This window comes from Alosa sapidissima, chromosome 19 (genome assembly GCF_018492685.1).
Source record: "Alosa sapidissima isolate fAloSap1 chromosome 19, fAloSap1.pri, whole genome shotgun sequence".
NCBI lineage: Eukaryota > Metazoa > Chordata > Actinopteri > Clupeiformes > Clupeidae > Alosa > Alosa sapidissima.
The window spans coordinates 31,660,003-31,672,268 of record NC_055975.1 but is presented as its reverse complement, the minus strand read 5'-3'; the positions used below and the strand labels follow the sequence as shown (position 1 = coordinate 31,672,268).

General features: G+C 41.8%; 1 long non-coding RNA gene across 1 annotated transcript; it reads right to left on the bottom strand.

Annotated features, from left to right (window-relative positions):
- Nucleotides 1-1,446: 1,446 nt before the first annotated feature.
- LOC121692662 lies at nucleotides 1,447-5,984 on the bottom strand. Its single transcript, XR_006025310.1, has 3 exons — nucleotides 5,952-5,984; nucleotides 3,754-3,755; nucleotides 1,447-1,625 (listed from the first exon to the last, which is right to left on the bottom strand). It is a non-coding gene; the product is annotated as an uncharacterized LOC121692662 (long non-coding RNA).
- Between the last annotated feature and the right edge of the window lie 6,282 nt (nucleotides 5,985-12,266).

Below are 12,266 nucleotides of genomic sequence, written 5' to 3'. Positions count from 1 at the left end.
ATACAATAATCCTAATCAATATATAACTTAATCAATCATAGATAATCAATGCAATGCAGTCTTATGGCTGAACTACCGTCCAGAGTACACACATACATACATACACACACATACACGTGTGTACACATATACATACACACACAAACACTCATATGGATGAAGTACTGGCCAGAGCTTACCATTGTGCATCTGTGTCCGACACACATGCACACACACACACACACACATATACATACACACACACACATATATACACACACACTCATATGGATGAAGTACTGGCCAGAGCTTACCATCGTTCGTCTGTGTTCAACACGTCTGGCTGGCTCAGCGTCTGGGATGTGTATCTGTGTGTGTGTGTGTGTCCGACTCTGGCACATTCAGTGTATCTATCTGTGTGTGTGTTGTGTGTGTGTGTGAGAGAGAGAGAGAGAGGGTTTTCACTGATGCCCGTCTATAAGCTCCCAGCACACACACACACACAGTATAAAGCATTGCTCATCCAGACACACACACAGTATAAAGCATTGCTCATCCAGACACACACACACACACACACATACAGTATAAAGCATTGCTCATCCAGACACACACACACACACACACACAGTATAAAGCATTGCTCATCCAGACACACACACACAGTATAAAGCATTGCTCATCCAGACACACCCACACACACACATTATAAAGCATTGCTCATCCAGTACAACAGCTGGGACCATACTCTGCCAAACTCATCCACCTTTCTCTCTCACACACACTAAGAGCTGGTCACTCACACACACTAAGAGCTGGACACACACACACACTAAGAGCTGGTCACTCACACACACACACACTCACTAAGAGCTGGACACACACACACACACACTAGAGCTGGTCCCTGCAGTCTGGGCGGCCCTGTAATAGCTCTCCAGTGAGTCACCTGAGACGACAGTTCAGTGAATGAGGTCTTTAACAGAAGGCACACACACACACCCACAATCCCACGCCATGTACGTACACACACACACAATCCCACGCCATGTACACACACACACACACACACTCCCACGCCATGTCTCATACACCCTTAATCACTTGTGTGTGTGTGAGGCACAATCAATTCTGAATTATATACACAGGTTTTGAGCAACATATACTGTCATTCAGACAATGTCTTTTCAGGGAAGACCTATTTCAGGAAAACAATGGCAAAATGAATTCTGCACATATTTAAACAGCATTTCTCCATAGAGAAAGAGTCCAGGGGCCTCATTTATAAAGCGTTCTTACGTACATATTTGATCTTAGACCATGTGTACGCTCAAATCCATGGCAACGCTCAGATTTATAAAAACATCTTTGACGTGGAAAAGTGCTTATCTCCACGTCAGGTTCAAACTTGACGTACGACCATTTCCTTGTGGAAATGCCGGGGTACTGCAAGTAATCTGAGGTCCAAGTGCGATGCATTTTCTAAATTCCAAGACCAACGATCTCATGTTTTTCTTTGCCATATGCATGATCAGTATCGGCAGAAGATTTTTGAAGTCGTTTTTTAAGACTGGACGCAGCTTAATGTTTCATGGTTTGACATACAACTGCTAATGAGTACTAGCCCACTTAAGAAAGTGAAAAAACTAGTGGTGTCAGTTAAACGCGTTATTAACGGCGTTAACGTAAACCTATTTTACCGGCGTCAATTTTTTTATCACGAGATTAACGTTCTTTTTGGTGTAAAAAACGTTGTAGTTTTTTCACATGCTGTTGCAACAACTAGTAACGTTAGAACAACTACAACACCACACCGTATCTAGCTAGACCGGAAACTAAACAATATGCACTGACGAATGGAATGGAACGTTGTATGTGCTGCACGTACACGCCCCCTTTTAGGGGAAAGATGACTGATATAATGGAAACCTATGCTGCATCAAAGTGGGGAGCAAAAAGGGCTTATACTTACTAAATCTTGAAACAAACGTGAATAAAAGGCACAAAATAAGCTTGGTGTAAGAGTTATCTGTGTGTTTATGGGATTAATGTGACCATGTTCCTGTTTTGCTCTTTCCAGTTTAGTAACAGGAGTGTCACGAATGATTCAATAGCCACAGTCAAACTGCCCGTGGCTGACTATAATCAAAGTCCTTTTAGGCAAGTCCCTCCACTCGGCGGCCATTTGACAACGCTTTTTGGGCACTCGTCGGGCATCCATTTCGGCAGAAATGCGCGTGCGCAAGGCTTTCACGACACCAATCTTGCTCCAGCGGCGAGATCACATGATTGGCACGATGTCTTCACAACACACCATATGATTGGCTCAATGTATTCACATCACACCACATGATTGGCTCAATGTATTCACATGTCGACGTTTTGCCGAGGAAGGAGTGGGATATGTGTAGACAACGGCCATATTGGCGTGACAAACTAGCCCCATGCATTTCTATGGAGTATTTTTTGAGTACTGTGTCTCCACATTAGAAAGTCTCTGCTATAATTAAGTTCAGCAAGCTTAAATTTACATGTCATAACATCAACTAAACATAAGTCACACATTCATTCTATCACTTGTAATATGAATGTAGCCTATTTCCTACAACTAGGTAATTGGCTATGTTATACTGAAGTTCCACAGTTAGCTAGCTAGCAAGCTAACCATTTTGCATGGGATATTATGGTAAGTGTAGCTACATGCTAAATTTGTACAATACATGGGGTATTGCAAACAAATAAGTTTTGTAATGTACATAGTTTCGACATGAGTAAGTTACATAAACATAATTCTTCATAACTGCCGTGTTATAAAATGATTTAATGCCCTGTGAATTAATAACTAGGTCTGCTGCACATATTTTGAAATTTGATCAATCAAATTTGAATAATCAAATAGACCTACGTCTTAAAGTTCAGTTAATAAAGTAACTTGCTTTGCTTTCATTTGAATCCCAATCAAGATACACAATAATTGCTTTATTGTTAATATGGACTCCTGGAAAGTTCAGAAATGCAAAATAATCATATGATAAAATATGTGATTAATCGTGATTAAGGGACCGTTCGGTATTTATGGAATTGACCACCGGAGGAAAATAGGGGAGGGTCATGTCTTTTTATTCTTTGTTAAGGGGAGTGTCACCCAACTTTTTTTTAGTCTAGGGGGGAGGGTCACCCAACTTTTGTATTCATGAAAACAGCAAAATGTGGGCCGTTGCCCACTGGGCCTTGCGTCTGATGGCCCTCGCACCTGGCCAAAGATGACATTAAGCGTTTATTCTTTATAACCGCCTATTGTAGCCTAAAGCTTAACGTCCCAAAACAACGATGATCATCAAATTTCTCTCCCATATTGCTCCTCATAACAACCCGACAGGTCCGAATCCCAGGACATAACGCCATAGCCTAATAGGCTCGAGATATAATTCCAAAGGGGACAGATAGGCTACTGCATATAAAACTTAACAAGATTGAACAAACTTCCCCATCTTTGAAATTGCGATCAGTGACTGGCATCGGGTTAACGAAGCTTTTTGAAGTTGAATGGGCTATTAAAAACTATTTGCGCACCTCCATGTCACAGGAGAGATAGTGGGCTCGCCCTTCTATGAATTGAAAAAGACGTTGTAGGCTACCTTCAAGCTGGCCTATGATTGCTGAGTTTGCGGCAAGGTAACGTTAAGCAAGAATTTTTTTTTTCCGAGTCAGGATATGGCGAGTCAATGTCCTTATTTGTCCAATGTTAGTCTACAGACCAGTTTCCATAGTCACATCTTATCAATAGTTTGAATGTCGTATGTGTTTCTGCTCATTGACAAATAGCGTTCAGCACAGTGTTCGCCTTTGTTACACTTGGTTTCGTGATGAAGCCTACCCTATGATAAACGGCTTATGACCAAATGTGTGACTCACCTAATGTTATAGGCTATACAATTTCCCCTCTTAAAGACAAGCTGGTGTAGCCTATTAGTCTACTATTAAAATGCACTGACAGTAGGCTATCGCATGATTTCATGCACGTAATTAAAAAGGGCCTCGCACCTGTCAAGTTCGCACAGGGCCTCGCACCCCCTTGCGACGGCCCTGCAGCTCCTCCTAAGACAGCAGGGGAAAAAGTTAAAATAGCCTACGTGATAAACCCGGAAAAAGTTGACAGGTATGTTTCGGTTTGTGAAATTCAATTATTTGTGAAATTGTGCATACGACAGCCTTTTCAATGCATTTCATGGAAGGAGTGGTAGCATGCAAGCTCCCAAATTGACCCAGTACAGAAGTATGGCGATACGGGCGTATTATATATTATTTCACACTCGTAAATATTCACTGCGAGCGCGCAAATACTCAGAGGAAACTGCTCCCCGAGCGAGGAAAAATATGCTGCGAGCGAGGAGGAATCTGACCAGCGCTCACTCGAAAATCACTCAGCTCTCGAAGTTGATTTCTGCTCTACTTGGGGGCGGTAACCAGGTTTGGTACTAGCTCTGCTGTGGTTGGCCGTGTTTGAAGAGTGAAATTTGATTGACAGCCCTCCTCAGTCGAAGAAGACAACCAGAGACGAATCTTCGAGACAGACAAGAACGGCACCTTATATGTGATTTTATGAACTCTGTGATGAATGGACATGAAATATATGACGATCGTTAAACTCATAAAAAAAACGCACAATCTGGACATTTTATCATAACTCGGTTGCCGCTTTGGGTCGAATCAGTAACGCATGCACGTCAGATCAAAACCAGGCCATTTTCGTGGGTCTATCACTAAGTGGCAGTCGCGCCAGGTCTTGCTGATCACTTCCCGGAAAGTTTACACAAGTAAGTAACAGGCAACACTTTATATTTATTGAAAGACATTATATCTCCATTTCTAGAAAAAAACAGGGATTTTGATGAAAACTAGCCACTGTTTAGCTTGGGATTTCTCAGGAACAGAGGCGTGTACAAAATACACGGTTTACACCCACTGAGAGCTTAAAGTCTCACCTTTTAATCGAGCTATTGTATGTCTTCATAGCTATAACACAGAATATGCTGTGGCTGTACAAAAACCATCAACAATGGTCTAGATTGCTGGCACTCTAGGACAAAGCTCCCCATTCAATGAGTTAACTGTGTTGATGTTAAAGGGACACCAGGCAAGCCTGATGCTTTTTCTCTACGAAACTCCCCCTCGCTCGGCCTGAAGCTCTTTTCCTTTTCTTTGCGTCTTCCGTCAAGGGTTTTCGCTGCTTCTTCGCCGGCTCTGCCATTAAACACACGTTTGCAACAATCTCTAGCGTTTTGTTAGCCTGCCTCTGTGCTGTAAACTGATCCTGCTTCGCTCGGCGGGTAGGATACACCGAACTTGCAAGTGGGATATTCTTCCTACAGGCAGTAGGGGCGGGCGAGAGAGCCTTCATTCGCCCCGTAATGAGTCATTTAACCATATACCGACTTACGAAGATGATTAATTAACACGAAAACGTTGCCTGGTGTCCCTTTAATTACAAGGATTCCCTCACGAACGTTTTAAAGTGACAGGCACTCAATTAGACCTATACACTACTGAACTTTATTGAATGCTACCTCTGACTAAGAATGCATTACTTTGCACTTGTATAGTCTTTTATTTTGGAATCTTAAGAGCAATAAACATATATTGCAATGTTAAAGAATTAATGTTTTTTCATTCAGATATGTAAATCAACATGTATAAGTTGCTATTAGTCAATTAATGGGGAGATAATCAATAATCGAATCGGACTGAAAAAATGAATCGTTAGATTAATCAATGCATCGGAAAAAAAAATCGCTAGATTAATCGTTTAAAAACTAATAGTTTATCCCAGCCCTAGTCGCGTCTTTTTTGACTAACGCTCCCAAAACTCCTACAGTGGCCCCTTAAATAAATAACGAACAGTCCCTAACTATAGGAATTCTGCGATTAATCGTGATTAAAAATTTTAATCGTTTCACAGCACTAGAAAAAACGTATAGCTTACTTATTTCAAAATATCTAAAAAAAACACGAAGACCTATGATAGAGTGATTGAAACATTCTTACAGGTGATCTAGTATATTTAGTGTTCTCATCAATCTAATATTGACCATAAAATTCCAATTGCCCTCGTTTAGGAGAGGAAGTACATTTGCGCCAGGGATGTAGTGGTAAAATAAGAGGTGGGTAATCTATGAATTCTGCAATCTCGGTGAGGTGGACTGCGCCATGCGGTATTGAATTTTTTAAAAAGGCAGAACATGTTTGATGATGGTAGAGGTTATTGTACAAAGTTTATACTGACCCTGGAACAAATTTGATTACGAGTAAGGAAAACATGTCTGTGGAAGCCACTTGTTTACAGAAAACTGAGAAGAAGCTGCAGATGTGTGTGTGTGGTTGGCAGAAGGTTACAAGTTTAAAGGGCCTGAAAATCCATCAAGGGAAAAAGAAGTGCTTGGTAGAGGGAACACAGGGTCCCTGCATTGATAGCTACATAATTAAAAAGTTCATCAAGTCAGTCGGTTGAAGTTCAGCGACAGGAAGAAATGAAGGAGTGAACCAAAGTCTGTGCATCACTAACAGAGGGAAGGTTTTCTTCAGTGTGGTGGCACGGAGACTGACAAGTTACCTTGAAAGGAATAAACTAATTGATACCACGGTGCAAAAAGCTGGAATCTCTGATTTCTCTGGGTGCTTGGAGCATACCAGCATGATTTGGCACCAAATTCAATTAGCAAAGCGTGAGAAGAGAGACCTGCACGTTGTGTTGTTAAAGGGAAGGTAATAGAAATTTCTCCACAGTTCTGGAGAAACCAGTGGTGAAGATTCTGGGAAGTTGGTATGATGCAAGCTTCAGTGATAAGTCACAGGCTGAAGACTTGAGACAGGACACTAGGCAAGGTATTGCAAAAATTGACAAGTCAGGGCTGCCAGGTAAGCTCAAGCTATGGTGTCTGCAGTTTGATTTATTGCCTTGGCTAATGTGGCCATTAACAGTCTACGAAGTTCCTCTGTCAAAGGTAGAAAGGTTGGAAAAAATGATCAACTCCTTTGTCAGAAAATGGCTTGGAGTCCCACGCTGCTTAAGCAGTGTAGCCTTGTATGGGAAGGGCATTGTAGAGTTGCCAATATCTAGTCTAACAGATATTTAACTGTGCTAAGGCTAGATTGGAAATTACTCCTACTCAGTCCAAGGACCCAGTGGTGAAGAGAGTTGCACCCACAGTTAATGCAGGGAGGAAGTGGAACCCAGAACAGGCAGTTAAGCAAGCTCAATCAGCTTTGAGGCATAGGGATATAATGGGCCATGCGTTGCATAGGCGGGGGTGTCTAGGGGTGGACCATAAGTAAACCCTTGTGGAGCAGGGCTTCTGCAGGAGAAAAGAGGAAAATGGTAGTGGAGGAAATGCATAGACAGGAGGAGGCTGTAAGATGTACTAAGGCAGTGTCGCAGGCAAAACGAGGGCAGTGGGTGAACTGGGAAGGGGTGGAAAAAAGACAGATTATATGGAAAGATCTATGGGGCATGGAAGCTGGTAAGATCAGATTTATGTTAAGTATAAGTATATATACTTTTTTGATCCCGTGAGGAACATTTGGTCTCTGCATTTATCCCAATCCGTGAATTAGTGAAACATACTCACCACACAGTGAGGTGAAGCACACACTAATCCCGGCGCAGTGAGCTGCCTGCTACAACAGCGGCGCTCAGAGAGCAGTGAGAGGTTAGGTGCCTTGCTCAAGGGCACTTCAGCCATGCCTACTGGTCTGGGATTCGAACCGGCAACCCTCCGTTTACAAGTCCGAAGCCCTAACCAGTAGGCTACAGCTGCCCCATGTTAGGTGCTACATATGATGTGCTCCCATCTCCCAAGAACTTAAGTCAATGTTTGGTGAGGATAATACACACTTTGTTTGTGTGTGGGCAGCAGTGATGGGCAGTAACGAGTTAGAAGTAACGCGTTACTGTAATTCAATTACTTTTTTCAAGTAATGAGTAAAGTAAGGGATTACAATTGCAAAAACAGTAATTAGATTACTTTTACTTTCCTGCAAGCAGCCTGCGATACTAAACCGTGATTTTGCCATTTACAGTAAAATAATTTGGGATTTTGCCGTATGGATTTTGCTTTGTGAGACTAACTCGTGACAGTGATGTATATCTGCGCGACATAGATGTAAACAACAGACACACGTGTGCAAGACATAGAGTGCGGGAGAGAGCGCGAACATGGAGCATTTCATTCATTGCAGTTCAGACATTACGAAAAAAGCATTAACGCTGTACACTCTGCGTGGGAAGAAAAATGTTGTCTACAGCGAAAAATTCCACCTCAAATCTGAGCAAGCACCTAGCAAGCCGGCACAGGAATGTGAAACTCATTGAGACACCCCCAAATCCCGACATGACACAGGTGAAAATAGAGAGGACGTCGCCGGTTCCCTGTAGCCTACTGGCCCGTTGTAAAAGGAGTTAAGGCATTATAATATTTTGGCTGCATTCACTGTGATTTGGAAAATGGACAAAAATATAATGTGGTCTTTGCCTTTTTGTAATGGGGCTGGTGAGTGTTTAAGTCTTCAATATTTTTTTTCCCTTAAACCAGCGTTTCTCAAACTGGGTCGCGAACTGACGTGAAAAACAGGAGGTTTTTTTATTTATTTTTTTTATAAATAAATGTAGCCTAGGCCCAGGTAGCACCCGATGCGCAATGGACGCACTGTGTTATTCATAGGGAAGCGCTCGTGTCAAGGCACCTTAGTTAGTCCCGACCTGAATGAGATTTTGAATTTCATCAAGACCCGGCCGTTAAAAGCGTGTCTATTCTCCGCACTTTGCGAGGAGATGGGAGCTGACCAAAAGGCTGTACTGTTTCACAGCGAGGCAAGGTGGCTTTCCGAAGTATGTGTTGTCGCGCCTGTTTGAGCTCCGAGTCGCCTCTTGGAGGAAGAGCGCATGTTTATATCTGCAAGCATGTTCACTAATGAACATTTCTTGACGAAGCTGGCCTATCTTAGCGATAGATTTGGAAAGCTCAATCAGTTAAATCTCCAGGTTACAAGGCAAAGACAAGCACCTACCTCACCTAGCAGATAAGATTACTGCATTCACCAAAAAACTTGAGGTATGGGACAGGCGCCTCGATCGCAACAGTATTATGCCTTTGAGAATCTGAGTGAAATCGCTGAAACGTCTGCTTCGGGAGCCACTCTTGTGATCCCATGTATTAAACAGTAGGCCTAAATCACATCCCTGCAAAGTTTATTTAAAAAATATTTCCCAACCAGCAGTGCTCAGTATGACTGGATTATGGATCCATTTAATGCATGTTGGTATTTCATTGAATATATTGTATAATGCTGTAAAATATTGGCCTATGCTTCCTAATATGTTGCTGGAAAACAGAAATATGTGTGTTTAATTTACAATGGCACATTATGTATGCATTTATTTATTATTATATCTGCAGCACCAGCTGATTTTAACTCTGCTGAAGAGGATATATTTAGAACTTATATATTTAGAACTTAATTATTTCAATACATTTGACAATTTTAAGCTTGACCTACCACTTTCTTAGAGCGATGAGGGACAGGTGGGGCTCGAAAAGGCCCCCTTGATCAAAGTGGGAAATGAAAGAAAAAGTTTGAGAACCACTGCCTTAAATTTAAACAGTAGCCTATGCCGATTGAAACACATTCCACTCAGATAGCCTATATGAGCCTGTTAGCACCTATCACTTTTAATTGCAAACAGAAAATGTCTAGCTAGCTGTATATACCAACTTAATATCATGACTATTGCTAATATTGTGCCAAATGTGGAGTTTGTGGACTAGCCATAGGCTTATATTTGAATGGAGCTGATCATTATGAGAGTTGTGTAGACGCTCTTAAAGTGACAGCGCACCATTTATAAATTAGTTAAACTGCATCAAATTAGTAGTATTTCTTAAGAAATATTTTAAACTAAAATGACATTATTATCATTTAAATAATATATTGTAACGTGCATGCGGGTGGTCAAGCCGATGTGTTCTGAGTTAATGTTCGAAGGGTGCAGTGCGGTTATTAACTGTGGTTATATATGTGTTATGCTTACAAGTATACAGTGTGTGGGTTATGAATAACGTGTATCAGAGAATGTTATTTCCTTGTCGTTGGGTGGACGGTTATGTGTCACCCTTCACCCCTTGTTCTGTGTCCACCTTTAAATACCATATCAGTGCAATGAAATGGTTGTCAAGCTGAATAATCTGGATTCTGTGTGAAGACAACGTTACAATCTATTACAATATAATTTTATGTATTTATTTATTTATGGGGGGGGCACCAGTTCTGCTTTGGGCACCAAAATAGCCAGCAGCGGCACTGCACACAAACAGTTCAAACACATACTCTTCTTTGACATTAGAACAGCCTAAATGTGGCATGCAACAGCATTTTCTGTTTTGGTAAATGCATTACTCCTCTCTCTGCACAGCAACTGTTAAAAGATGTAAATGTTAATAGAGACTTTGGTTTTAATTATTTTTTTGCTGTATTTTATTTACATCTATTCAAATGTGTAGGGGAGTATACAAAAAGTTAATATTGAAACTAATAAAACCAAGTTCTAAAAAAGAGCATTTAGGTTGTGTATAGCTAGTGTGTTTTTGTAAAGTAACTAAGTAAAGTAATTAGTAAAGTAACTAATTACTTTTGAAAATAAGTAATCAGTAAAGTAACTGTATTACTTTCTTGGATAAGTAATCAGTAACTAATTACTTATACCAAGTACCAGGGGCAATTGAGGATAAAAGGAGAGAAGTCAATTCATTAGCAGCTAGTAAAGGGGCAAATTAACTTTGTACGTCAGGGGGATAAACCTTGTTCCGCGAAGGCCAGGTGTAAAACCGGCCAGTTGGAAAATGGAGCGGGTTGGAAATGAAGGTTGATCTTGGCCAGCAGATGGCGGTACCTCCACATATAGTGAGTACTAAACTAAGACCCGACTTACTTCTGTGGTCGGATTCAGAGAAGATAGTTTATTTCATTGAACTTACTGTTTCTTTGGGAAGACAGAGTGGAAGAGGCCAATGAGCTGAAGAGAGCGAAATACACTGAAATAGCAGAGGAGGCAGCCAAGCGAGGTTGGAGTGCACTATTAAGGCCTATTGAAATCGGTGCACGAGGGTTTGTGGCCAGATCTGCTATTGGCTTGCTGTCTGAATTGGGCATTTGTGGTCGAAGTCAAAGGCAGGTGGTTAGTAACATGTCCTTGGCAGCAGAACGGGCAAGCGAATGGTTGTGGGTAAGGAGAAGTTACCCTTCCTGGGGCGCAAGCTAAGGTAAGCTAACTGGCTCATTTGTTTTGTTTTTGTGACGGAATGTTAGCCTGACGAGCCAGACCCACTTTAAAATGTAGGGTCTGGACACTCACTGTTCACAGTGCTCAGTCCGAGGGGTGGGATAATCAGTTGTCTTTCAAATTCCCTCTGCACGCAATAGGACAGCAGCAGCGCTATGAGTCCCATGCGTTTCCCACCAGCGGAGCTAGTTGGCTAGTTCAAACTTTTGCCATCTTAAAACAAGCTTAACTCGTGTCACACTGTTGGCCAACAGCAACATCCATCTTCCTTGTTTTCAAGTAGCAGGGAATTCAAGCCAAACCGTTGCAACTCTGCCATCAATCATTATGTTAAGCCCGCCTAACGACTCTATACACGATTTGATTGGCCTGATAGAAGTTTAATTTTTCGAGCTCATAAGCCAACGGAGAGTTGCTAGACTAGCCCTGGAAGCAAATGTAATTTGCTGCCGCTAGGGTGTGTCTAGATTTCTAGGCTAACGGAATGTGGTAATATGGTGGCAACATGGAGGGGAGTGTCCAGGACGCTGGTTTCACTGTTAAGCCTTCATGAGGTGTCGTGGGCCTAACTTAACGAAAAATCGGTGAATGAGGGTGCCCACTTGATAACCCCAATGACATGCCGCATACGATACTGCTGTTGGATGGGCCATTTGTCTTGTGTTTGTGACCATTTGTTGGCAGATTTGTGGTTAGCGTGCTTTTTTTAAAGAGGCACAAGGGATTATAACATCTAATTCTGTGTAGTAATGTAACATAATTATAATCCCATTATAATCCCTTGTCTTTCTGTTGCAATCCCTCTGGTGAGAGCAGCAATTCGTACTACAAAACTACTGCACTAACTAAACGAGGTGTGAAGCTAGGTCTAAACTTTGCTTAAAGTTTGGCGTCAAATGCTCTCTCCCACACTGTTCTGATCACCTTGGTCGCCTTCAGTTCAGGCAAGCAAAAC